General features: G+C 42.9%; 1 pseudogene across 1 annotated transcript; it reads left to right on the top strand.

Annotated features, from left to right (window-relative positions):
* Nucleotides 1-18,224: 18,224 nt before the first annotated feature.
* On the top strand, nucleotides 18,225-25,116 carry LOC143553200 (protein CUP-SHAPED COTYLEDON 3 pseudogene; annotated as a pseudogene). The gene is made up of 3 exons (XR_013138791.1): nucleotides 18,225-18,596; nucleotides 23,749-24,026; nucleotides 24,619-25,116. The product of XR_013138791.1 is annotated as a protein CUP-SHAPED COTYLEDON 3 pseudogene (transcript).
* The last annotated feature ends 1,955 nt before the right edge of the window (nucleotides 25,117-27,071 follow it).

Genomic DNA, 27,071 nt, shown 5'->3' with positions numbered 1-27,071 from the left:
ACTCCGCTCGGTGGTACAAATCTTTAAACCCTTGATACGGGTTGTAAGAGTATACCACCCCTGGATGCACCTCCAAGTGTAGAAGGTCATCAGACGGTCAACGAGGGGCTCAAGGCCCAGTATCCGGCACACCCACTCAAAGTGCCGGACCTTGGCAATGGCCATGGGGTGCACCTCTGTCAGGTGCACACCGTGCCTCTCCAGAACACGGTACACAAACTTTGTCAACGGAAACCTAAGGTTTCCGTAGACAAAGAATGCAGCATAAACCCCGATCTTGCCACTAGGGGCATCGTACACAGTATGGTGGGGTTCAGGAAACTCAGGCTCGAGAGACTCGAGCATGAACTTCCTGACGATATACTGGTACAGATCGACAGGAAGAGAGCACTGGCATTCGCCAGCAGTCTTCTGGTCATCAGCATCATGAGAAGGCATGGTGGAAGAAAGATGAAAAGAGATTTCAGGGTAATGCTTTACTGAACAGAAAAATTCGCCGGAAATTACTTGAGAAGAAGAGATGAAAGTGAAAAGTGTGAATTGCAAATAACCCTCTCCCCCTTTATATACTAATCGCAATTAATGCGGTGAATTTAATGCGGAGGAGAGAGAATTCGAAGGTGCAATGAAACTATGACACGTGGCAAAAAGCAGACTGGCAACAGCTGTTGACAGGACGTGTGCCAGTAATTTCGCGGCCACGCGCCCGAAAAATCGCGCCCACGCGCCTGAAAAAGCGTCTGGAATGACCATATAATGTCACGTCACCATAACTTCCTGCACGTCCTGACACAGTCAGAAGAAACCGTCGCGCGACGTTTCAGAGGTTTGGACTGTTCCTATCTTTCCACCAACCTTTCGAATTTCAAAATTCAAAATTTAAAAAGAAGCGGGAAAATACCCCCTTACCTTGGCGAACAAGTAACCATAAGACGGATGCGGGTACAGTGTTAAGGCAAAACCCTTCACATACCTAGCACCCGCAGGGAATTGAAGCCAAGAAAACCTTGGCGAACAAGTAACCATAAGACGGATGCGGGTACAGTGTTAAGGCAAAACCCTTCACATACCTAGCACCCGCAGGGAATTGAAGCCAAGAAAACCTTGGCGAACAAGTAACCATAAGACGGATGCGGGTACAGTGTTAAGGCAAAACCCTTCACATACCTAGCACCCGCAGGGAATTGAAGCCAAGTACCTCGGCAACCAAGCAACTATAAGACAGGTGCGGGTACAGTGTAAAGGCAAAACCCTTCACATACCTAGCACCCGCAGGGAATTGACGCCAGGAATACCTTGGAAGTAAAGTAACCGTAAGACGAGCGCAGGTACAGTGTTAAGGCAAAACCCTTCACATACCTAGCGCTCCGCTGGGAATTGAAACCAAGAAGGATCTTCTGGGCAATGCTTGCGGAAAAGGAAATAACATCCCCGCATAGCGGGAACGTCGAGAACTACGTTGTTTGAAGCTCCAGGATGGAATTGGTGGTTTTAACATAATTGATCACTATGTTCAAAACTACCAAAACCTCATGGAGAATCCACACAACTGGGACTCAATGCTCCTGACCTGCGAGGAGGTTACAGACCTACCCGCATCATACCCAAAGACCAAGCAGGAAACTCGGGCATTTCTGCAAGTGACAAGGACTTCCCATGGAAAACCTTACAAAACCCTTTTCAAAACCCTTTTAAGTCCAAAAGTTCACCTCACTTTATTAAACACGCATGAGAAGAACATTGGACTGGGGGGACTTGAAGAGGTAGGTCCCAGCAGAGCCCAGTTGGACCCGCAAGACTCACCTTAAACAGGGACGTCTGCGCAGAGACCAACTGGATCCGCAGGACCAACCATGCTCAGAGAAGTGACGTCCTTACGCGCAGTATGCAAGCTGGTCCCGCAGGAAATGCCTCCCATGGTGAAGGACTCCGCCTGTTCCCGCAGCCTCGGATACAAGCCATGAGGGAAGGCCACCCGCGCAGCATGGCTACACGCACTAGGCACTTAACTCTCCCCAGTGTCACCTGAAGGAATGAGCAAAGGCGGGAGGGGGAAAACTCCCGCCTAAATGAGCCAGTCCGTATGATGGAGGATCTTTTGTGTGATACCTGACGAGGTACAGACAAAAGATCTGACCAAGAATGCGACAGCTCACTGACAGCAGCATGGCAGACAGCACGCCACAGCACTGTGACCAATAGCCGCCGCCTACCCACCAACTCCTGCCATACCACGTGCCTAGCCTGTAGTTGGCAGAAGAGGAAGAGTGCACGACACGCCTGCTCTGTGTCAGCCGCTACCTATCCACCACTCACAGGCAGGGCACGTGCATAGGTTACAGTTGGTAGCGTGTTGGGCCGGCTAAACCCCTTGGAAACCTACCTTCGGCTATAAATACCCCAATGGTATGATCATCTTATCTTATCATATATACCGGATATCTGCTCTAGCAATCTCTTAATATACTTTTATATTTAAAGAGCAATCTAGTCTGATTCTCACGCCGGAGGGTGGTCACAAGGAGGAACCCCCCCTTCTCAGTGACGAGCTCACGGTGTCTGTTTTGCAGGTTATCAGAAGAACCATCTTCCAAGGGTCTAACCCCTCGTGGGAAACAGCTCTCCAACCCCCAGGTTACCAGTAATCTGCCCGGGGTCTGGTTAGTGTTTCTTCAATATCTCTATTACTGATTACCTGAAAATACCTTTTAAAAATACGTCAGTTGTTGCTGGTGAATAATGCTGATCTGACTCAATAAGGTTTCATAATCCGTTATGATCACAACAGACAACCACTTTTAAACATCAGTATGACAACAACCGCTTTCTAAGATCGCTAGCCACTTATACATATATATACAACTCAATGAGTGCATTGCTACAGTGTGTCCACTTCTGACTCTGTAAAATTTGATACGTATTCATATGTTTATAAAAAGTAGACAACCTTGTAAAACGTTGAACATATTCACGTTATAAAAATATAAGACATTCACGTTATCAACTTTATAAAAAGGTGCATTAATAAAAATTTAGAGGTATTTTCTTGTTTTCAGCTTATTTAAATTCTGTTAACAATTAATTCTTTAAAATATAAAGTGTAGTTTTTATTTTAAAATTGATGTAAATATTATTGTAGAACGATTATATATTAATATTTAATAGCATTTATTAGGTTTATTGTTTCTTGTATATCAATTAGTTACGCCTACTTGTGGTGCGCGTATACAATTTATATACGTATGGGTTGGGACAAAAGTGAAATTTCACTAATTTTGACGTTATTTTATTAATTTCTTGAGAACAACGTTAAAAGTGGCGGAAGTTTAATCATGCATGATGCATCAGGTGGTGGCGTTTATAGCCGAAAGACAAGGGTGCATGCACTTATCGGCCGATTGTTGAGTGTTATATGCCTTATGTTAAAGGCTTGATGCAAAACTACTATCGAGCTGGGGGTCTCACCAGAAGCAACCTCTCTATTCATACGGGGTAGAGCTAAGGCGGTCTACAATTTACCCTTCTGAGACTCTACCATAACTTTGCTATTTGTTGGATATACAGAGTACGATGATGATATCAATTAATTATTAAGATAAGACGGATAGTCACTCAAGATACCTATTTCTCATCAATCATATAATGCCATGTTATTTACCGTGATTTCAAGTATAACGTGACGACTGCGGAGTAGCAAAATCGGTACCATATTCGTCGATTTCAAGTTACCGTGCCCTTCTCCGCCTTAAATACAGATATTGTATTTTTACGAACTACCTTTGTAGCATACGTACGCGTCTCACTAGTCTTTTCTAGAATACGACAATATATCTTATATAAGAATGATTTATAATTACAAAAAGCTTAGGTGGCCAGTGTAGGCTTAGGTACTGTGGCTAAAGTAAAAGCCTAAGAGCCTACCTTCTGCTCCTACTTCTGATACCTCTTTAATTTCTTTCTCCCACACGCACGCATAAGTTCTCATCTTTACACTTATTTTACACCTCATTTCTCCTTCATATTTTTATTTAATTGCTCATTTTTCACCTTTACATACGTCATCATATGTGGATTAATATTTAAAAGGAATTTATTATTAGGTCTATTCTTAACAAGTTCGTGTAATAAACACGTAGTCACGAATCGATTTAGTAATTTTCGTATCTAAACACGTCAAATATCTATTTACATGTTAAGTACTCGTTAGTACATAATTTGATTTTTTTAGAAATAAAAATATATAAGAATATAATATGTATGTACCACAAATAGTTGACTCTAAATTTTTATACCAAACAAATAAACAAGGCAAATATCATTCCTGTTCAACATCAAGCATACGACGCACAAGCCATTCTTCGATTCTCCATCTCCGAATCTCGGGTAGTCTAATGGTTTCCCTCCACATCTTCGGTAGCCTCAACCCTTCGATTTTACGCTTTACCTCTCCATATCTTTGATTCTCCGGCAGGTTGGCCTCTTTGTGGTTGCAACGATGTCACCGGTATTAAAAGGTTCGTGTTCGGGTTTGAAATACAGGTGCACAATAAGATTGCATTCCGTGTACATATATACATGTTTCGTGTTCGTGTCTTATCGTGTACGGGTATACATGATATGTCAGCCCTACTTTTGAAGAGGGTAACTCTAAAACACTAGATTACTTGATTATAGGTTAACAACCACTTTATTAGGGGGGGGGGGGTGCAAAGCTCATCACACACCACCTCCAATGGTGGTGTGCCACATCACCAACCCCAAATCCATCACATGTGATGGGTTTTTATTAAGGGTGGTGGTGTGGTGTTATTAATCCATCACATGCTCCCTCCAACGGCTCCCACCCATTCCCACCGAATACCTCTCCTCGATAAACACCCATCACTTGCGTGATGGCTATCACGCAACTACACCCCATCACGCGTGACAATTGACCGACGGCGGTGTTCACTTAGCCATCACGCGTGATGGGGAGCTCATCACGCAGTGCCCCGCCCCCTCTTACAAGGAAAAAAAAAGAGGCAAGGACGGACGAATACAATGAGACTAAAATTACATAACGGGTCTAGTGTTTTTATTTGAATGCCACATAACAAGGCTAATTAAGACTATGATAAACGTAGAGACATCTTTTATTTTGAACACTCTTTCAATTCTCTTCCACCATAATCTACAACAAATTTTCCTTGAATATATCCCCATAATTTATCATTAGAAAAATTTTTCATTAGATAAATATAGTTGAATAAAGAAGTAAAAGCGGTGTGTGTGCAAACAAATTCATAAAATATTAGATAAAATTGTGAAATACATAAATGTAGTTGAATGAATATTTACTTATGTAGGATTGATATCCACCAGTTGTGGCTTATTGTTAGAGGCTTGTTTAACATTCTCAAAATTCCGATCCAAATTTAACAACTAAGTAAAGATGAAGGATCAAAATTATTCCCTAATATAAGTGTTGGGAAAATTTAAAGAAAACTAGATCATTCTATAAGGAAACAAAATATCTTATAAATAAAGTTATCTTATGTTAGTAATATGGAATAAGAAAATTCCATCCCACATGGAAAGATGGAAGCCTTCCATCTAGATATAAATAAGGAATATAATCTCATCCCACATGGAAAGTGGTAAAGAAATGAGAGCTCTTTATAAAGAAGAGAGTTTCCATTATAATATTCTTATATGCCTAGCATGCAACAGTGGTCCTAGCGGAGGGTGCAAAGCACCCGACGCGCACGCGCACGGGCTCAGGCGATGGGCGCAATGTGGCGCTTTGATGTCGCACTGGAGTTAAACCCATAAGTAACAAGCTACCAAGAGACAAAGGACTAAAAGTGAAAATTTGAGTTCAGGGACCTATCGCGCTACGCGATGAGCCCAGAACACAGGTCATCGCGTATTGCGATGGACCTTGATGAGTCAGCAGGACACGTGGCAGCTTCTAGTATGGCGGCGTATATTTTCTGGCGCCGCGATACGCGACGGGGTTACCAAGACCCATCGCGTATCGCGATGGGTTGCAAGTTCAGCCTATAAAAGGGGGGTTCACGGCTCATTCCTTCACACACCAAAAATTCTTTCTCTCTCTAGAGTACTCTCTCTCTCACTACCTCGGTTTTCGTGCCCCGACCCGACAATCGTCACCTCGTAAGCCGTGCCATATACCTACGATACCTTGAAATGCGTGCCACACGGGAATAACTCGACAAACTATCTCGAAGTACGCGCACAACACGACGACCACTATATGTCGCCTCGTTTTGCGTGTCAACCTTGAAGTTCGTGCCAAGCTCTAAGGATCCGACAGTCTAAGCTCTATTATGCATTAGAAAGTAGAAGTGCTGCTCAATCAATCTTAGTAATCAAACTCCGAATACCCGTGTAAGGTAGGGGTTCTGCCTAAGCCATTATTTTATTATATGGCTTGGACCATAGTCAGGGTATAGCCCAAACATTGATCATAAACATGTTTATATAAGCTTTAACATACAAGGATTGTAATAATGTTTCTTTACAATTAAGAAGCATATATATAAATATATTTCATAAGGATATAGTCAAAATATAGTTTCTTAACGATTAAGAAACATAGCATTTCCTACACAAGGAATATAGTAAAAACGTTGTTTCTTTATGATTAAGAAACATAAAGATTTTACATTCAATACTAACAGTCATTGAATGTTTATTCTTGAAGAAGAAACAAATTATAGATGTTTCTTCATGAAAAAGAAACTCAGCATATGATTTGGTAAATAAATAAAAAGACTATATGTCTCAATATTTTATTCAAACAAATGATCAATCAAGGTTTAAAGCTATCAAAACCAGACTAAGGGTCTGTAGCCGGATCAAGTAAGGATCTGGATATTTATATACCTATTTTATTATAGGTCAATCAATCAATCAATCAGTTAATCAATCAATCATTCACAATCAAGGTTTCAAACGAGATCACCATATCATTCAGAACAGACAATCACAGGTGAGTACGTTCAAAACCTTTTATAACGTGAATACGTTAACCTTTTCAATCAAAACATATTTTATACTCGATAAGATGAACGGGTGTTTGTCTAACGAGTCAGTCAATGTTTGCATGAGATTATATGTTCTCTAAAACATTATAATACAATATAGACAATAAAAGCAACTCAGACCAAGTACACATGTGTATGGATTCAAACATAACCGTTCAACCTAATCATTCAAAGGTTATGTGGCCGCGGGCTAACGGTCATAACTAGTTCTCCTTGTAGGGGCTATACGCATATAGCTCGGGGGAACAACTGTGTGTGTGTAGGGGAGTGATACAAAGCCCAGATGTGGCCGTGCATCTGCTGAGTGTATAGAAAACTATGATTGCATTGTAATGTCATTCAAAATGTTTTATAGAGTCATACGTGTTCACCAGCATATAGCTGATGTATTTTTCCCCACATTTCATGGAATACAGATTAGTACAGGTAGCAAGACATTCATGGAGTTAGATGCTCGCAAGGTAATGATGGCTCAGTTTTTAATTATTAAAATATTGCAAACGGTATTTCAACAAGCTTTATAAATCAAACACTTGGGTATTTATTATCCAAGAAGTTTTCAAATAAATTAATCTTTTATTATAACCAAAGTCTTCCGCTAAAATAAACCGCAACTCTGATATATTTAAAAAACAGGTACCAACTATTGGTTATACGCCTAGGCCCTAAGCCGGGGTGTGACAGCTTGGGTTTCTGTAGAGGCTTAAGTTCAATATTTATGTGAGTTATTTTTGGTAAATTATGGCAATTAAGATAAAAAGGTTTGAGTTAGGCATTGTATAATGTGGTCCGTTCGAATCCCGAGATCATCTGGGTTTTCGTCATACCGTGTGTTACGCTAAAGAGTTATGCTCTTTTGGCGGCACAACGTCTGTCAAATGACAGCCATGGTATGGTTTCCTGGTGAAACATCCAAGTCAAACAATGAAGCCAGCATGGACCCGGTTATGACAACATATTCTGACCAGATCATGGTTGCAAAAGTCGCTAGGCGGACCCTAGGCGGCCGACTGGGGAGTTGGTTGTACTCGAAGTACTCGGAAATGGTAGATATAAAGAAAATTAAGTTTTAGATATTATATATATGTCTGAAGAAACACCAGTCGAACCCCGACAGATTACGAGTAACCTGAGGGTTAGATAGACGTTTCCCACGAGGGGTTAATTCCGGCAAGATGGTTCTTCCGATAACCGGCAAAACAGACACCGTGAGCTCGTCACTAAGAAAGGGGGGGGGGGGTTCCTCCTTGTGACCACCCTCCGGCGTGAGAATCAGTCTATATTACTCTTTGAATATAAAAGTATGTTATTAATACTAGAGCAGTTATCAGGTAAATTATACAAGATATTAGATGATGAAATGATATTACCATTTGATGTCTTTTATAGCCGAAGGTGGGTTTCCAAGGAGGTTTAGCCGGCCTACTGCTCTGCCAACTGTGGCCTACGCACGTGCTCTGCTGGTAATTGGTGGATAGGCAGCGGCTGACAGTGACCAGGCGTGCTGTTCACTTTTCCTTTTCCACCAACTACAGGCTAGGCACGTGGTATGGCAGGAGTTGGTGAGCAGGCGGCGGCTATTGGTCACAGTGCTGTGGCGTGTTGTCTGCCATGCTGCTGTCAGTGAGCTGTCGTATCGTTGGTCAGATCTTTTGTCCATACCTCGTCAGGTATCACACAAAAGATCCTCCATTATTATACGGACTGGCTCATTTAGGCGGGAGTTTTCCCCCTCCCGCCTTTATGCGGGAATGTTCCCGGCTTTTGCTCATTCCTTCTTCAGGTGACTACTGAATTATTACGAGTTGGAGCCTTTATGCGTGTAGCCATGCTGCGCGGGTGGCCAGTCCCTAATGGCGGGTATCCGTGCCTGCGGGAACAGGGGGATACTTGGAAACCATTGGGAGGCATTTCCTGCGGGACCAGCTTGCGTACCGCATGTGAGGTCGTCACAACTCTGAGCGTGGTGGGTCCTGCGGGTCTGGTAGGTCGCGGCGCAGACGTCCCTATGGTGAAGTCTGCGGTTCAAATGCGCAGACGTCCGTTTAAGGAGCTTTGCGTGTTCAACTGCGCAGACGTCTCCTTTTAAGGGAGTCTTGCGGGTCCTAACCACCTCTGCTGGGACCTACCTCTTCAAGTCCCCCCAGTCCAATGTTCTTCTCATGCATGTTTAATAAAGTGAGGTGAACTTTTGGACTTAAGCAAGGGGTTTTTTGAAAAGGGTTTGGTTTTATGGGTTTTCCGCGGGAAGTCTTACCCACGGGTTTCCCAATGTCACGCAGAATTTCCCAATGTTCTGCTTGATCTCTGGGATGATGCGGATAGGTCTGTAACCTCCCCGCAAGTCAGGAGCGTTTAGAACCTTTTGTGTAGATTCTCCATGAGGTCTTGGTGGTTTTGAACATAGTGATCAATCATGTTATAACCACCAATTCCATCCTGAAGTTTCAAACAATCTAGTTCTTGACGTTCCCGCTATGCGGGGATGTTAATCCCGTTTCTGCAAGCATGGCCCAGAAGATCCTTCTTGGTTTCAATTCCCATGGAGTGCTCGGTATGCGAAGGGTTTTGCCTTGACGCTGTACCCGCACTTCGTCTTATTAGTTACTTTACTCCCAAGGTATCCCTGGCGTTAAATCCCTGCAGGGCTAGGTGCGTGAAGGGTTTTGCCTTAACACTGTACCCGCACCTGACTTATGCTTGCCGAGGTGTTCCTGGCGTTTAATCCCCTGTGGGCGCTAGGTATGTGAAGGGTTTTGCCTTAACACTGTACCCACGCCCGACTTACAATTGGGTGCCGAGGTATGACTTTTTACGGGTGTTAGGTATGTGGAGGGTTTTGCCTTAACACTGTACCTGTGCCCGTTTTGTAGTTGGGTGGAATGCCAAGATTTTCTCGGCTTCGCTTCCCTGTGGGTGCTAGGCATGTGAAGGGTTTTGCCTTAACACTGTACCCGCACCCATCTTTTATAGTCGGGTTTTTTCCGGTTTCCGTTCCCTGCGGGTGCTAGGTATGTGAAGGGTTTTGCCTTAACACTGTACCCGCACCCGGCTTCATAATTGGGTTTTTCCGGTTTCCGTTCCCTGCGGGTGCTAGGTATGTGAAGGGTTTTGCCTTAACACTGTACCCGCACCCGGCTTCATAATTGGGTTTTTCCGGTTTCCGTTCCCTGCGGGTGCTAGGTATGTGAAGGGTTTTGCCTTAACACTGTACCCGCACCCGGCTTCATGGTTGGGTTTTTCCGGTTTCCGTTCCCTGCGGGTGCTAGGTTTGTGAAGGGTTTTGCCTTAACACTGTACCCGCACCCGACTTCATAGTTGGGTATTCTTGGCTTCTGTTCCCCGCGGGTGCTAGGTATGTGAAGGGTTTTGCCTTAACACTGTACCCGCAGCCGACTTACGGTCAACTGGATAGCCGGGGTAAGGGGTTTTTCCCGCTTACTTTTCGAATCTTTGAAATTTGAAATTTGAAAAGTTGGTGAAAAGATAAGAACAGTCGTCGTGCGACGGTTTCTTCTGACTGTGTCAGGACGTGCTGGAAGTTATGGCGACGTGACATTATATGGTCATTCCAGACGCTTTTTTCGGCGCGTGGGCGCGATTTTTCGGGCGCGTGGCCGCAAAATTAATGGCACTCGTCCTTTCAACAGCTGTTGCCAGCTTGCCTGGTGCCACATGTCACGGTTTCATTGCACCTTCAATTTCTCTCTCCTTCGCATTAAATTCATCGCATTAATTGCGATCACTATATAAAGGGGAAGAGGGTCCTTTGTAATTCACACCTTCACTTCTTCTCTTCATCTCTAAGGCGATTTCTGGTGAATACTCCCTTATTTAATCGAGCATTCCTCCGAAATCGTTTTTCTTCTTCTGCAATATGTCTTCCCATGATGCTGAAGCTGTAGCCGACGATAGGAGTACTGCTGGCGAGTGCCAGTGTGCTCTACCTGTCGATCTGTACCAGTACGTTGTCAGGAAATTCATGCTTGAGTCTCTTGAGCCTGTGTTTCCTGAACCCCAGCAGACTGTGTACGATGCCCCCAGTGGCAAGATCGGGGTATATGCTGCATTCTTTGTTTATGGGAACCTTAGGTTCCCATTGACAAAGTTTGTGTACCGTGTCCTGGAGAGGCACGGTGTGCACCTGACCGAGGTGCATCCGATGGCGATTGCCAAGATTCGGCACTTCGAGTGGGTGTGCCGAATTCTGGGCATTGAGCCCTATGTGGACCGCCTGATGACCTTCTATACTTGGAGGTGCATCCAGGGGTGGTACACCCTGACAACCCGGATCAAGGGTTTGAAGATTTGCGCGACCGAGCGCAGTCTCCGATCGTGGAAGCGGGAGTTCTTCTACATTTCTGCCCGCGCCATCCCCATTGCCATGAAGTTTAAGAAGGGGCAAGCGCTTCCGAGCCTTCATGCTTCCAGCTACCAGGAGGCGGAATGGTTCGCGAAGATATCTCTTGTCCAATCTCCGGTTTACCGGTTTCCGGAGTCCGGGATGGTAATGCTGGGGATGAGCCGGGTATGGAAGGAGGCGTCTCGGTTTCCCATCCTTCTCGAATACGGTTTGAATTCTATTCCTTATGGTATGTCTTGTCTTTTTTGCTGATATGAGTTTGTCTTCTAACTGTTTCTTTTCTTTCAGAGGGGAACGATTTGGAGTCGCTCCTGTACCCGCGGGAAGCTGACGGTCCCGTGCGGGTGGGTACTCGTGCTCTAGACGAGAACGAGTTGCCCATCCTGGAACAAACAGCGGATCGGTTTGTGGAGGTCTATCCGCTGGGCCACGAGATCCTGAGCCACCGGCGGCCAGGTAAGGCGTTATTCTATCCTCCACCCCTCAATGCTGTACCTGCTGCTGGAATTCCTGACATCCCATCTTCTTCTGAGGAATCCGCAGATGGTCCTCCGTTGGTGCGGAAGAGGAAGGCTGCCGGCGGAAAAGGGAAGGAGAAGGCGGCCTCCACAGCCGATCCAGTGGTCCTATCTGACACTGAGTCAGATAATGAAGAGGTGGCGGGGAACCCCGGTGGTGAGAAGACCACTGCTCCGGAGGCTACGACAGTTACCTCCGGAGAACCAATGACGACGACGGTGGCCGGCATCAAGAGACCGGCTCCATCGGATTCGTCCCCGCCCGTCCGTACGTTCAAGCTCAAGAAAACCCGTAAGTACAAACATCTTTATCTTTGTAGATTTATCACTTTATAAATTTATTGAAACACTTATCTTCTTGTGTAGGCGTGGATGTTGACGCATTCCAGGGTGGAGCGCAGAGGAGTACCCCTCCGCCGATGATGGTAGGCTCGGTCAGCCTACCTGAGGCGACGACCCAGGCGTCTGCGCCTGCTTCCGCTGGATCAGTTGCTCACTCCTTTAAGCCGACTGTTCCGGCTGAGATGACGTCACCGCCGGTGGTAAGTGCGATTTTTACAGCATCTTTCACCGAGCCGGCGGTTACGATTGCTGCGGATTCTGCGGCGGCGACCGCGGCGGCGACCACGGCGGCCGCTACTATGCCTCCGCCACCGGCAACAACGGCCGGCCCATCAGGTACGCGGAGGGCTTCTCGCCAATCTTTGTCACCTTCCCATCTGCCCGACCTTTTGGATGGATTTCCCTTAGGTTCAGGCGATGGGTTCGGTGGCTATCGACCTGTGATCGACCCTACAGGTGCGTAGGGTTCTTTTGGCCTTTATATTTTCTTTATCTTTTCCTAACTGCTTTGTTTCTTTTGCAGTGTCGGATTCCAATGAAGTGTATGTTCCGCGATGGAACATCCGCCGAGGAACAACCCTTCGTACCCGTGTGGAGTGCGTGGAATGGGCTCGCCACGCTGCTCCCCATGGTGCGTTGGGGGAAGCCATGGCTAGCTACCAGGAGGGTAGGCTAACCAATGAGCTTCGGGTTCTCCAGGCCCGGATGCAACCGCGCGTCGAGCTGCTTTGTCGTGAAAACGACAAGTTGAAAGCAGCTCGCGCCAAGGAAGTATCTCAAGCGCGGGCTCTTCGGGAGGAGAACCAACAGTTGGCCGCAGCTGCTGCGGAGAAGGAGAAGGCCTTCAAGGCCCTCGAGGTTGAGGTTCAAGCGCGACTCGAGGCCCGCTCCAAGGCTGCCCAAGCTGTTAACGAACAGCTTCGGCTGGCTAAGGAGACTGCGAGGACCGCGACCGAGAGGGCCACCAAGGCTGAAGCCGTTGCTGAGCCTTTACGCGTGGAGAACGAGGAGCTCAAGGCCAAATTAGAGGCTCTCCAACGTGCTCATGATGCCTTGGCGATGGAAGATGCCAAGAAGCTCCAGGAGATCTTGGACCAGAGGGGCGTGCTTGACCATACCGAGCGGAAGCTTAAGGGCGTCGAAGAGGCTGCCGCAAAGGAAGTGCTACTTGCCAACCTTAACAAAAGCGAAGCCGAACGCGCCTGCACCCAAGCTCAAGCCGCCCTTAAAGAAGCTCTGGTTGCCAAGGAATGGCTTCTTCGAGAAGCGTTGTCTCAGGTATGTTTAGCTTTACGTCTTCACGCTTTCCTTTGTACATAGAAAAGGTGTTTGACACTTGTATTTTTTTTTTGTAGGTTGTGCATCGGGTCTTCTCAGAGACTACTTACGATGATGCCATGAGCGCAGCCCTCAACGCTTCTCATGAGGATGGGGAAAAGGCCGGCTTCCTGCTTGGTCTGGGGTTCGTTGAGAGAGGCTTCCCGCCTTCCAACTTCCCTTTGTTCGATGTGGACACCGAAGCTGCATATGACCAAGCGGTGAACCAATATGCCGCCTTCCCGCATCCGGTGGTGGAGAAGGTGAAGGAAGTCGCTGCTGCTGATGATGGACTTGCTATTCTCAAGGCTTTCCTTGAACCGCCACGCTCTACTGATGGGGCGGGTCCAAGTGGAAGTGGTCCTGAAGCTTGATTCTGAAGATCCCTTCCCGCTGCTAGGATAGACTAGATTTTGTTTTGTAGGCGGGTAGTTACCCGGCCATTCTTGTAATATATCTTTTGTGAAATACAAATCTTTTTGTGGATAAGACTGTTATTTCCTTTGGGTTCATTGCTTTATAAACCTTATATGACTTGCATACTTAGTTTAAATTAGCGATTTCCCAAGTGTTTAGAATAAGTTAACCTTGAATGTGGTTGACAGTAGGTTGAAGTTTTGCTTCCCACTTTGTGAGTGTGCGGATAGGATCGGCACTTGCACTTGGTAGGATGGCTAAACTTTACCTATGTCTGACCTGCGCGTAGGTTTTTCCTTATCCTTTCAGAATGACTTTTAACCGTTCGACGCGCGGTTGTTAATGAGTTAGTGTTCAGCTTCCGCTACCAGGATTCATGCGGGTATACCGGCACTTTCACATAGTGGGATGGCTGAACTCTTCCCCTTTAACTGTCCTGCATGAAGGTCCTGTCATTTTCTGGTTTTATGCGGGTTTTGCCGCCTTCCCCACGCAACGATTCTTCACTTGATGCGGTGAATACCGGCATTAGTGTTCGAATCGACCGTTCAACGCGTGGTTGTTAATAGGTTAGTGTTCAGCTTCCTCTACCAGGATTCTTGCGGATATACCAGCACTTTCACATAGTGGGATGGCTGAACCTTTCCCCTTTAACTGACCTGCGTGAAGGATCTGTCGTTTTTTGGGTTTATGCGGGTTTTGCCGCAGTGACTCTTCTTGATGCGATGACTACCGGCATTAGTGTTCGAATCGACCGTTCAACGCGTGGTTGTTAATAGGTTAGTGTTCAGCTTCTTCTACCAGGATTCATGCGGATATACCGGCACTTTCACATAGTGGGATGGCTGAACCTTTCCCCTTTAACTGACCTGCGTGAAGGTTTGATGCTTTTGGGTTTGTGCGGGTTTTGCCGCCTTCCCTGCGCAACGATTCTTCACTTGATGCGGCGGATACCGGCATCTCCATGTGCAAAGTTCATAAAATATAAATGTAAAATCATCAGCTTCAATTTGAAGGAGAATCGTTTCCATTAGAAGTGGCTCTAGGCCTTTTCTTTACAAATTTGGAATTGATCTACATACAAACTGTGTAATTGAGCTCCCATTAGGCGTGGCTTTGATGAGAGCACCATCGAGCCGACATGTATCTTGTTCGGGATCTCGTTGTTTACGCAGTATATAGTCTCCGTTGAAGCTGCGATTTTTATTCGTGCGTTTCCCCAGCTGGGGTTCACGCATCAGCCTTCTCGACGCTCACTTCGCCACAAGGTGCGCGAGTGTCCTATCCTTGACAAATGCTTAGACCAAGTCCTTTACGTCTAAGCATTCTTCAGTGTTGTGGCCTTTGGTTTTGTGAAAATCACAATACTTTCTCCGATCGGCGTTGTGGCGATGCCGGATAAACGGAGCCTTTGGCCACGGGAGCTCCTCCGTGGCGAATATCTCGGACACACTCTTTGTGAGTGGCGTCCACCTGGAGTTCTTCTCCGGTTTCACGTTATCTCTTCCGCCCAACCGATGTTGGAAACCGGACGGGGTGTCAAAGTTTACCCTTGACTGCCAAATGCCCAGCTTCCGCTTTTTGTTTAATCGGGCGGTAAGGACGTTGTTTTCCCTCGTCTTCTGGGTGTTGAGGTTCGTGCTCTGTGGAAGATCTCTACCCAGTTGCCTCTCGGTTTCCGCAAAGCGTTTAGCTGCGGTCATGATGGCATCCCATGTGGATGGCATGCCATCTTTGCCCGTCAGGGTGCGGATGAGTTCCGGGTCGTTTGCGCCCTGGATGAAAGCGGCGCGAACGAGATCTTCGCTAACGTTGCCCAGGCTTAGCTTCTTCGAGTTGAAGCGAGTGATGAAGTCAGGCAAAGATTCTTCCTCCTCTCGGACGCACTTGAGGATTGTCCACTGCTCCTCAGTGTACTTTCTTTGCTGACTAAAGTGTTGGCTGAACTTCTGTTGGAAGTCTGCCCAATCGTAGATGTGGTGGACCGGCAGACGGTCGAACCACGCTCTAGCTGCCCCGACCAGCGTCATTTGGAACATATAACACCACGTGGGTTCCGTCCAGTTACTGACGGTCGCCCCCGCGATGAATCTGTTCAAGTGATCGTCAGGGTCAGAAATACCATCGTACATGCCTATGTTGGACATTTGTTTGGCACTTCTTGGGGCGATTGCTTCCGCAATGTCCCTTGCGAATTTGGACGTTCCCGCCCTTGCCGCAGTTGGCGTGAATGTTTTGGAGAAGTCCCGTGGGCTGTTGCCCAGGTTTATTGGACTGAATGCTTCTCCAAAACGCCTTCTTGGTTGGGAATCTGTTTCTTTACGCTTCCCTTTCGCCCTATGACGAGGGTTCGCGTCTTCCTCGGATTCCTCCGAATCATCGTCGTATTCGAATTCTTCCACTTGTTGGAGTGAACGTAAACGTTCATCCAACTCAGTTTGGAACTCTTTTTGACGTGATTCGGCCCACGCTTTAACCTCATCGAGTGTTTGGCAGGGGAGCCTCGTCTGTTGATCTTCTAACTGGGTATCGGTGAATCCCAGTGTCTGATTATTTACTTCACTTGCCCCGGCTTGGGTAGCAGGGGTAGTGTTCGTAAAGTTTGTGTACTCGGTATCCCCCCTTATAGCTGGGGTTATAATTACCGGAGTCTCTTGGTTACTCGGTTTTGGGACCGGAGTATCATTAACCATCTTTCCAGAAGTTTTGAAAAAACTGGAGAAAAATAAAGTTCTAGCTTTATGCACGGATGGCGCCAATGAAGAAACACCAGTCGAACCCCGACAGATTACGAGTAACCTGAGGGTTAGATAGACGTTTCCCACGAGGGGTTAATTCCGGCAAGATGGTTCTTCCGATAACCTGCAAAACAGACACCGTGAGCTCGTCACTAAGAAAGGGGGGGGGGGGGTTCCTCCTTGTGACCACCCTCCGGCGTGAGAATCAGTCTATATTACTCTTTGAATATAAAAGTATGTTATTAATACTAGAGCAGTTATCAGGTAAATTATACAAGATATTAGATGATGAAATGATATTACCATTTGATGTCTTTTATAGCCGAAGGTGGGTTTCCAAGGAGGTTTAGCCGGCCTACTACTCTGCCAACTGTGGCCTACGCACGTGCTCTGCTGGTAATTGGTGGATAGGCAGCGGCTGACAGTGACCAGGCGTGCTGTTCACTTTTCCTTTTCCACCAACTACAGGCTAGGCACGTGGTATGGCAGGAGTTGGTGAGCAGGCGGCGGCTATTGGTCACAGTGCTGTGGCGTGTTGTCTGCCATGCTGCTGTCAGTGAGCTGTCGTATCGTTGGTCAGATCTTTTGTCCATACCTCGTCAGGTATCACACAAAAGATCCTCCATTATTATACGGACTGGCTCATTTAGGCGGGAGTTTTCCCCCTCCCGCCTTTATGCGGGAATGTTCCCGGCTTTTGCTCATTCCTTCTTCAGGTGACTACTGAATTATTACGAGTTGGAGCCTTTATGCGTGTAGCCATGCTGCGCGGGTGGCCAGTCCCTAATGGCGGGTATCCGTGCCTGCGGGAACAGGGGGATACTTGGAAACCATTGGGAGGCATTTCCTGCGGGACCAGCTTGCGTACCGCATGTGAGGTCGTCACAACTCTGAGCGTGGTGGGTCCTGCGGGTCTGGTAGGTCGCGGCGCAGACGTCCCTATGGTGAAGTCTGCGGGTTCAACTGCGCAGACGTCCGTTTAAGGAGCCTTGCGTGTTCAACTGCGCAGACGTCTCCTTTTAAGGGAGTCTTGCGGGTCCTAACCACCTCTGCTGGGACCTACCTCTTCAATGTCAAATATCAAAAGTTTATCAGTATCTATAACAAAATAAGTGAATATAACTATAGATAAGATAAATACTATATTATTCAAAAAATTGCTAATCATTAGTTAAAAAACAGTGATATTAATGTTTAAATTTTATACAAAATATGAATTATGTTTATTTTTTAAGTCAAAATCGGACGAAGTTGACCAAATAAATATGATTCTGATTGAAGTTGACCATATATGATCGTTCCTTAATAACTAGGTGGAGTTAAAGAAACTTTCATCGACATCATACCTTGTAGCGAGCACTCAGAGAGTACTCGGCCTCGTAGACCTATTTTAACAATATTGGACCAGAGTATTAAACGAGACTTTTCAAATATAGAGAATACGATAGCTTAAATACAAGAAATTCTTCGTTATAAAAAGAATTTATTTAGGATTGATTGATAGACCCACTCGTCACTTTCTTGTTTTGTATTTTTGTCCTTTTTCAGGTGGAGTTGATTTATTTATTAATATCCTCCCAAATTCCCTTTACATTTCAGAAGCTCAACACACACACACACACGTTCATGATGATTAGGATAGAAGATATTCTTTGTGAGCTTGGTGGTGGATTATTAACAGATTCCGATGAGAATGGCGGTGGTCTGCCACCAGGGTTTAGGTTTCATCCCACTGATGAAGAGCTTCTCACCTTCTATCTTGCTTCCAAAGTCTTCAATTCTACTACTACCTTTTCTGCCATTCACATTGCTGAAGTCGATCTTAATCGCTGTGAGCCATGGGACTTACCAGGTATATATGCATACGCACATATATATCCACACACACACCCACTTGAGTTATCAAACACATAGACTGATAGACACATCTATGCTAAAAACTGGCTATTCACGCAACTTGTTGCCCGCTGGTAAACAAGTTAGTGCTTTAGGCCACACTTAGTTAAGACCTTAAATTCCAGAAAAACAAATATAATATAAAGATATATTATAATAGGTAAAGTAAACAAAGTAATTTATTGATAGTGGTGGTAGGTTTGACTTTTATTAAAATATAGGTTATGTGTACTTAACAAATCTTGTTTCGATTTAGGTTTCCAACTTCATTGAGCCGGTCCTGCCAGTTGGCCTTCTATTTATATATTAACATTACTCTTTAATGAATGAAAGTATTAAGTATAATGAAGTTGTTACCGCTTAAAACAACCTATACATGTGAAATTTGAAAAAAAAAGTACTTAATACAATGAAGCATTTAATTTATTCTTTTTAAATGGTTATTAGGTAAACACATTACTATTTTGTGGTCATGGATTATTTGAAAATTGAAAACCTTATTTTTATCTCTTGGTTTTAACAGTTACGATAACACTTTATCGATGTTTATATGATGTGATCTCATCCAAACCGAAAATTTAAACATCGATTTATAATATGCCCTGAGTACCAAAAAGATGCAAATTTACTTTACACGGTAATATTCTGAGTCCGCTACTGCACACGTACACTAAAATTCACATATGCATAAAGAGTTGTAAAGTACAAGTAGTAAATGCATGCATGTCTATTAGAGGTGCACAAACCGGTTTTTTTAAAAAAACCGGTTCGGTTATTAACCGGACCGGTTTTTTTTGGCCCGGAAAAAAACCGGTTCGGTTAATAACCGGACCGGTTAATAACCGGTTTTTTTCTGTCAAAACCCTAACCGGTCTAACCGGTTAGAACCGGTTAATAAACCGGTTTTTTTATTAACCGGTTTTTTAATAACCGGTTTTTAGGTTAACCGGTTTTTTTTTTTTTTTTTTAAATTTCGCGGTTTCAAATACGAATATTTGTTTTTTATATTTTGTACTTAATGAAAACCATTATTTTTTCACAGTATAAACAAACCGGTAACTACAAGGCAAACCGGTAACTACAAGGCAAAACGGACTGACCGAAGCCATTCTTTGCTTTCGTTGTTAGGGTTCTTTGCTTGGAAGATGAGTATGAGTGTGTGTTGGTGAATGTGTTTTCAACAAACCAAAGATTAAAAACACATAACTTTCATTTATAGTTTTTACATTAAAAATACAAACATTAAATCGTTATCGCATATTCGTAACTCAAAAATACAAACATTAAATCATTAACACTGAAGAAATCTCTGCCAAGAACTGTTGTTCATTATTTAACTCAAAAATACAAACATTAAATCGTGAACTAGCAGATGCTCCTGTTGTTCCCAATCGCAGTTTGTTCATGATTTGCCTCCATGTTTGCTGTTTCTTTAACTAAATTAGAAAAATCCAAATCAACAAGTAAATAAGAGCACATATTAGGAAAAAGAAAGCTTAGACACGATTACATGAACAACTTGCTGTTTCTTACTCATGATTTGCCTCCATGTTTGCTGTTTCTTTAACTAATTTTCTTCGCTACCCGATCCCGAGCTATTTCTTAGGTAATCGTCGTACGCGGCTTCTTCATCGGTCATTGGTTGAGTGTGTCCTTCATTGACCTCGTCTTCATACAAGCCCGCTTCATACTCCATTTCCCCCTCGAGTGAGCGTTGATGTTGTGCCCTATCTAAAGAGTCCAAGTAATCCTTGTAGCAAATCGACATCTCTATAGCTGGTGCAGTGAGTCGAGTCCTCCTAATCGATATAACCCTGCCAGAAACAGAAAAAGCAGACTCCGAAGCTACCGTGGAAGCTTGGACCGTTAGTAAATCTTTGGCCATGGCGGCGAGGATCGGAAACTCATCCTCCTTACATCTCCACCAAGCCAGCAAATCAAGACTTCTAAATTCATCCGGAGTCATGTGTTTCACAAAGTTGGTACCACCATACCTTCCAAGTTCACTGCTTGGGGTGTTTACCTTTTGACGTTTACCGGCGTCTTCCCAAATCATGTAGTACATCCCCATTTCAAGGTCGGTTTGGGATTGGGATTGGGCAACAGCTCTTAACGAGTCATGAATTTGGGAAGACGACCCGTATTTTGTAAGGTAGACATCATACATGTTTGACAAGGTGGTGTTGAAAGCATTCTTTAAAGTTTGGCTATAATAGGGGTTTTGATCGTCGTTTAACCCTAGCTCATCACAAATTTTTTCTATTAAAGCTTCAACACCACCAACATTGATGCAAGGGTTTAACGCAGCAGCACATGTCAAAACAGCGGGTAGTTCTTGAAAATATTTTCTAAATTTTTCTTTCATTTTTACACCCATATCAAAATAAGGTGCACCCCTACAATGAAGTTCACTCAACTTTGTGCACATGACAGCAATTTTTGGTAAAGCAATGGGGCTTGTTGGATAGTAAACCCCGGATAAACTAGTTGTGCAAGATTTAAAAATTTGAAGGACCTCCGTAACGATCTCAATCAATAACCAGTTTCTAGGATCGTACGGTGCACATTTACCCCTACTTGACAAAATTTGATGAAACGCAATTAATGATTCTTTTTGTTGGATGGCTTTCTCAAACATATTACAAGTCGAGTTCCATCTTGTTGGACAATCCCAATTTGGCCCCAACCATTGACAATTAGCTTCTACACAAAATTTTTTGTATCAAGAAAATGTTTTATTGTTGCTAAAAACATCTCGTAACATTCTTTTAAAATTGTTTCTTTGCGTTTCGATCACGTTTAACCCATCTTGCACGGCCAAGTTGATAATATGTGCAATGCATCGGCTATGAAAAAACGCTCCATCACAAATAGGTTTATACTTTAATTTTAAATGGCCAACCGCGGCCGTATTGTTGGACGCGTTATCAAACGAAATTGAAAAGATTTTATGTTCAATCTTGTATTGTCGAATGACTTTATCCAATATTTGAAAAATATTTCTACCCGTGTGCGGGTAATCAAACAATTGAAACGCAACGGTTCGTTTCATCATTTGCCACGACTCGGGGTCAACCCAATGAGCCGTCACACAAATGTATGAGTCGGGCGAACCATGAGGTACCGACCACACATCCGTTGTTAAGTTTACACCAGTTTGTAAGTTTGAAAAGTATGAAATTAGTTCGGATTTAGCGTTTTTCCATGCTTTAAGACAATCTCTTCTAAGGGTCGAACGACTTACGTGTTGGTAGCGTGGTTGAACATAGTTTTGCATCATCTCCGTGAATTGAGGATTGTCGAAGTGGTTGAAAGGAAGTGTTTGTTGAATCACAAAGTTTGAAAACTGTTGACGTACCGCTTCAACGTCGTACGTAAACACCGCTCCTTGATTCGTCATCTCCGGCTGCGAACTACTTCCCGATTCGTCCTTCAAGGCCTTGCAAAAGGGCCTTTGTACATGCGCTTTTTAAGTGGAGTTTGCATCTTTGCCATAAAACTTCAAACAATGTTTGCATCGAGCTTTTTGGCTACCGTTAGACATTTCGCATAGGTCGAAATGTTGCCAAACATCATGGTTTCGTTTCGTGGGGATGACCCGAACGACCGTTTCTCCCGTGTTCGAGGCACCCATGTTGACGGATGAAGCAGCACTTTGGGAGGCCATGATAATCGACTACGAAATAAGAGTGGTATACTCGAGTATGAAATAAACGACTACGAAATAAGAGCGTATGGAGTGGTAATGTGGTATAATTGAGCGTGAGATAACAAAATAATCGCGTATGAAATAAACGTTTAGAGCGTTTGGAGTTGTATAATCGAGTGTGATCTAACCAATACCCAACCTAAACTATATATAGATGTTTGTGGGGGTAAAATGGTAAAAAAAAAAAAAAACGGTCCAAAAACAAAAAAAACGGTCATATAGCCGTTATAAACCGGTTTTTTTATAAACCGGTTAACCGGTTTTTCCATAACCGGTTAATAAAAAAAAACCGGTTTTTCCATAACCGGTTAATAAAAAAAACCGGTTTTTCCATTAACCGGTTCGTTAACCGGTTTTGGATCTAGAACTTGTAACCGAAAGACGAACCGGCGGTTTCTAAACCGGTCAAACCGGTTTTTAAAAAACCGGTTTTCGTAAAAACCGGTTTCCGGTTTAAACCGGTAAACCGGTTCCCCAACCGGTTTTTTTGGCCATCTCTAATGTCTATCAAACAACAAAGTAACAAATGACCCTCTGACATCTTTTGAGGCCCATAATTTACCCCCATGGTTAATTATTTGCTACAACTTGCTTCAAGATTTTTAATAATTTTTTGGCTCAGAAAATCTATCTAAATTCATTTTCTGACAATCTTTTTCTATACTTACACTAATGAGGACCTGATGTACTCTTCTGATCCCTGCTTTACCCCTTTGTACCTTGTGTAAATAGACTTGTAAACAAGTACCATGCATTCATGAGCCATTAAAAACGAAAAGTGCATTCATTGTTGAATAATTTTAGTACGGTACAAACCAATAATGCAACTGATTTAAGTTTCTCACTTAATGTACAACCATATGTGCTTAAAGCCTAAATTGATTTCTATCATTGTATGTATTTTTATACTATTAAAGAAAAGAAAATAAATAAAGAAAGATGGGTTGTTCTTCTATGCCCTTTGGACATTGCTTGTACTATCGATGCATACAATATAACTGTTTCGAGTTAGTTTCGTGTCACGCCCTTTAGCTAAACGGGTTTGCTAGGGCCAAACTCGATAGGTTCACGGCCGACCTGTTTAACCAATTTGATTTTTACTTTATTTTTTAAAAATATATATTATGTATAAATTGAATTGTTTTGGGTATCTTACGGTAAAATTTAATACTTCATAATTAAAACATAATTCTTTCATACAACTTTTGTACTTTTTTTTCCTTTAAAAATGTACACTAACTTATTAATATGTGAAATAATAGAGAAAAATAAAAAAAAAACTTTCAGGTCAAAACGGGTTATGTCTGGGTCAGCCCGTGATTATATATATGCATCTCATGTTCGGGTTCATGCACAAGACTATAATGCTAACTAATTATTAATTATACGTTTTGTGTAGAAGTTGCAAAGATGGGAGAAAGAGAGTGGTATTTCTATAGCTTGAGAGAGAGAAAATACCCGACCGGTTTGAGGACGAACCGTGCCACTGGGTCGGGTTACTGGAAAGCCACGGGCAAGGATCGGGAGGTTTACAGTAGCGGGTCGGGTCGGACCATTTTGGGTATGAAAAAGACCCTTGTGTTTTATAAGGGTCGGGCCCCACATGGGGAAAAAACCAAATGGGTTATGCACGAGTACCGGCTTGATGGAGATTTTTCTTATCGACACACGTGTAAGGTACAACCACTTTATGCTCTTGACTGTTTAAATAGTACAACCTTTATATGCATTTTTCTTGTTGTTTTCTTTAGGTTGACTTTTTTCTATCCAACTTGATTGACTTTTTGATAGGACTAATTTGTCATTTCATTATTTTCACCTTTGGCCTTCCAATGTCGTTGTCTTGCTGACTGTATTTTTTTTCAATATAGGAGGATATTATTTGTAGTGTATGTATAGGTGAGATTAGCTTTTTATTGTTATATAAAAAACAGTTAGGAATTACCTTCTATTTTTCTCTTAAGAAAAACAAGTCAAGGTTATAGATTTTATTTTTTTGAAGGCAATGTTATACATTCATAACTATTTTTTCAACAAAAATCGCGAGGGTTCGAATTTTACAGTATGCATTTTAAATGACTTTAGTTTAATTGGATAGATTAGACGTCAATATAAAAAAATATAAATTATGATTTTTTTCCTCGCCCGGGCATTGTCATTTTATCTAAACAACGAGTATTTTATTATTCGTATAACTTTTGGCGTACCTACTCATTGGCACAGATTTGTATAATATTCATATCGGATTATTGGTATAATGATTTTGCAGGATGAATGGGTGATTTGTAGAATATATCACAAACTAGGCGAAAAGAAATCTAATAGTCATATTAAACACCACCAAACAACACTAGAACCATCACCCTCTATTGAAATTACCAAAATGCCCTTTACAACACCCATGATGCACCACCATAATCCTCCACCACCACCACCACCACTCCAAAACCCAATTTTATTTTGTGACAACAATCATGATCAAGACCTTAAATCACTTATAAACCAACCAACATTCCCAACCCAACATACTACCCCTAACCCAACCATGGTTAAACCCTTAGTCCCTCAAAATCAGACCCCTACCCCTACCCATGGTGTTAAGCAATGCAAAACCGAGGCTCATTTTAGCGATCCACAACTCGACAATGCTAACGTGCACAGGTGGGGGACGAATTATACAACCTCTACTCCATTGTTCACATTTGACCAACCAGACTTTGGTGAAATGGAACATTTCTTCAACACTAGCGACTATTTGATCGGATAACCAATGTGTTGAACATGAATATATACATCATCTATATGTTAGGGTTATTGTTTTCTAGTATTGCATATGTAAATAAATGTTATGACTTAATTATAAACCAATTATAACATTTATAGCATGTTTATTTGTTGAATTTTAGATTTTTATTTTATTTTATACCCTTCTGAAGAAACACTAACCGGACCCCGGGCAGATTACTGGTAACCTGGGGGTTAGATAGATGTTTCCCACGAGGGGTTAGACCCTGAGAAGATGGTTCTTCTGATAACCTGCAAAATAGACACCGTGAGCTTGTCACTGAGAAGGGGGGGGGGTTCCTCCTTGTGACCACCCTCCGGCGTGAGAATCAGACTAGATTGCTCTTTAAATATAAATGTATATTAAGAGATTACTAGAGCAGATATCAGGTATAATATGATGATATAAGATGATGAAATGATGGTCATACCATTTGTGGTATTTATAGCCGAAGGTAGGTTTCCAAGGAGGTGTGGCCGGCTGCAACAGTGTGACAATCGTCAATTTCAGGTTAACTCCGTTAACGCAACTCCGTCAATTCAAACTTTAGATTTATTGAATCTAAACGCAAACCTCATTACATTTAAACTAGGGTTTAAATGACGCTTAACACTTACTACATGTGTAGTAGTCTTTCGGGATTTGCACCGAAACGCAAACGATTGATGAATAAACGAAAAACACTAAAACACTAATTATGTGATAATTATGTGTTAGGATTATGTGTTATGTGATAATATTATTGTCATGTTAATTTAATGTGCAAGTTATGATAGAAGGTTCTAGAAAAAGTAATACTTAATGTTAACTTAATGTGCAAGTTATGATAGAATGTTCTAGAAAAAGTAATACTTAGGAGTTGAGGGGCCAAAGCGTAACATATTCCTTTATAAATACATGGTAAACCTAAACCCTAACCTCCTACTCCTATTCCCCTAGTAAAATCGGCAGCCATCCCCTCCCTTTACTTCCTTGAGATCGATTAATATACACACACACACAATCAAGATCTTTCAAGTTTGATTGAAGATTAAGGTGCTAGGAAGGTATAAACAACTATTCTATGCATCCTCTATGTTTAATTGTTAGTTTTATTGGGTGAATTGTAAGCCTTAATGGCCGATTTCTAGGGTTATGGTATTCATGTGATTCTTGAACTGATTTGATGATGATTGATAACTAGATTGATATTGTTGCATGATTATTGTTGTGTCTTTGATTTGAGTTCAAACAAAAACCCTAATCATGTATGTAAGGTGTAATTGATGTGCATGGATATTGTTTATGGAGTCTAGAGTGTTATATGGATGCATGATAGTTCATAGATTGTTATTATGTTGAGTTTGGATGTAAACAGATTCTGGACAGAATGTGTATACGATGTTTAAATGACTGTAACGAAGTGTAAACGTGAAAATTGGTTGAGATTGTGGGTACTGCAGTAAACTAGGTTGAGTCTAGTTTCCATGAAGTATAAGTTTGTAATTTTTGGACAAGTAGAAGTGTACTTTTATTATTTTACAAAAACGTGGTGCAAAGCTGAGCTGTTAGACCTGCTGTTAGGTTAAGTTGTAAATGTTATATCTCATGAACCACGAGGCCAATTGGGCTGGTTCCACTTCTGGAAGTTGACTCATTGAGTTAGGAACCAAACCCAAGTGGTCTTGCATTTATTGGATTTTTCGTTTAACGGGAATTGCAAATAACATTCTGTTGCGCATGAATCTGACTGATATGAGTTTGCTGTAATGTTTTGGTCATTATAAGAAAAATATGTGGAATAAAAATAAGATAAAATATGTTCTGGAAACCTAAGATATGTATGCTTCGGTGGTGATTTTTGGTGAATTAATTGAGACGTTATGATCGGTGAAATAGTACAATCTTTCAAGTAGAAATTCTGTCATAATGAAACTAACTGCTGAGTTGTGTAAAAA

Source organism: Bidens hawaiensis, unplaced genomic scaffold, assembly GCF_021521415.1.
Source record: "Bidens hawaiensis isolate Kalapana, Puna unplaced genomic scaffold, B.hawaiensis_p1.1 tig00017157_1, whole genome shotgun sequence".
Lineage (NCBI taxonomy): Eukaryota > Viridiplantae > Streptophyta > Magnoliopsida > Asterales > Asteraceae > Bidens > Bidens hawaiensis.
Note: the sequence above shows the minus strand (reverse complement) of the source record. Positions and strands in the feature narration are given on the sequence as shown.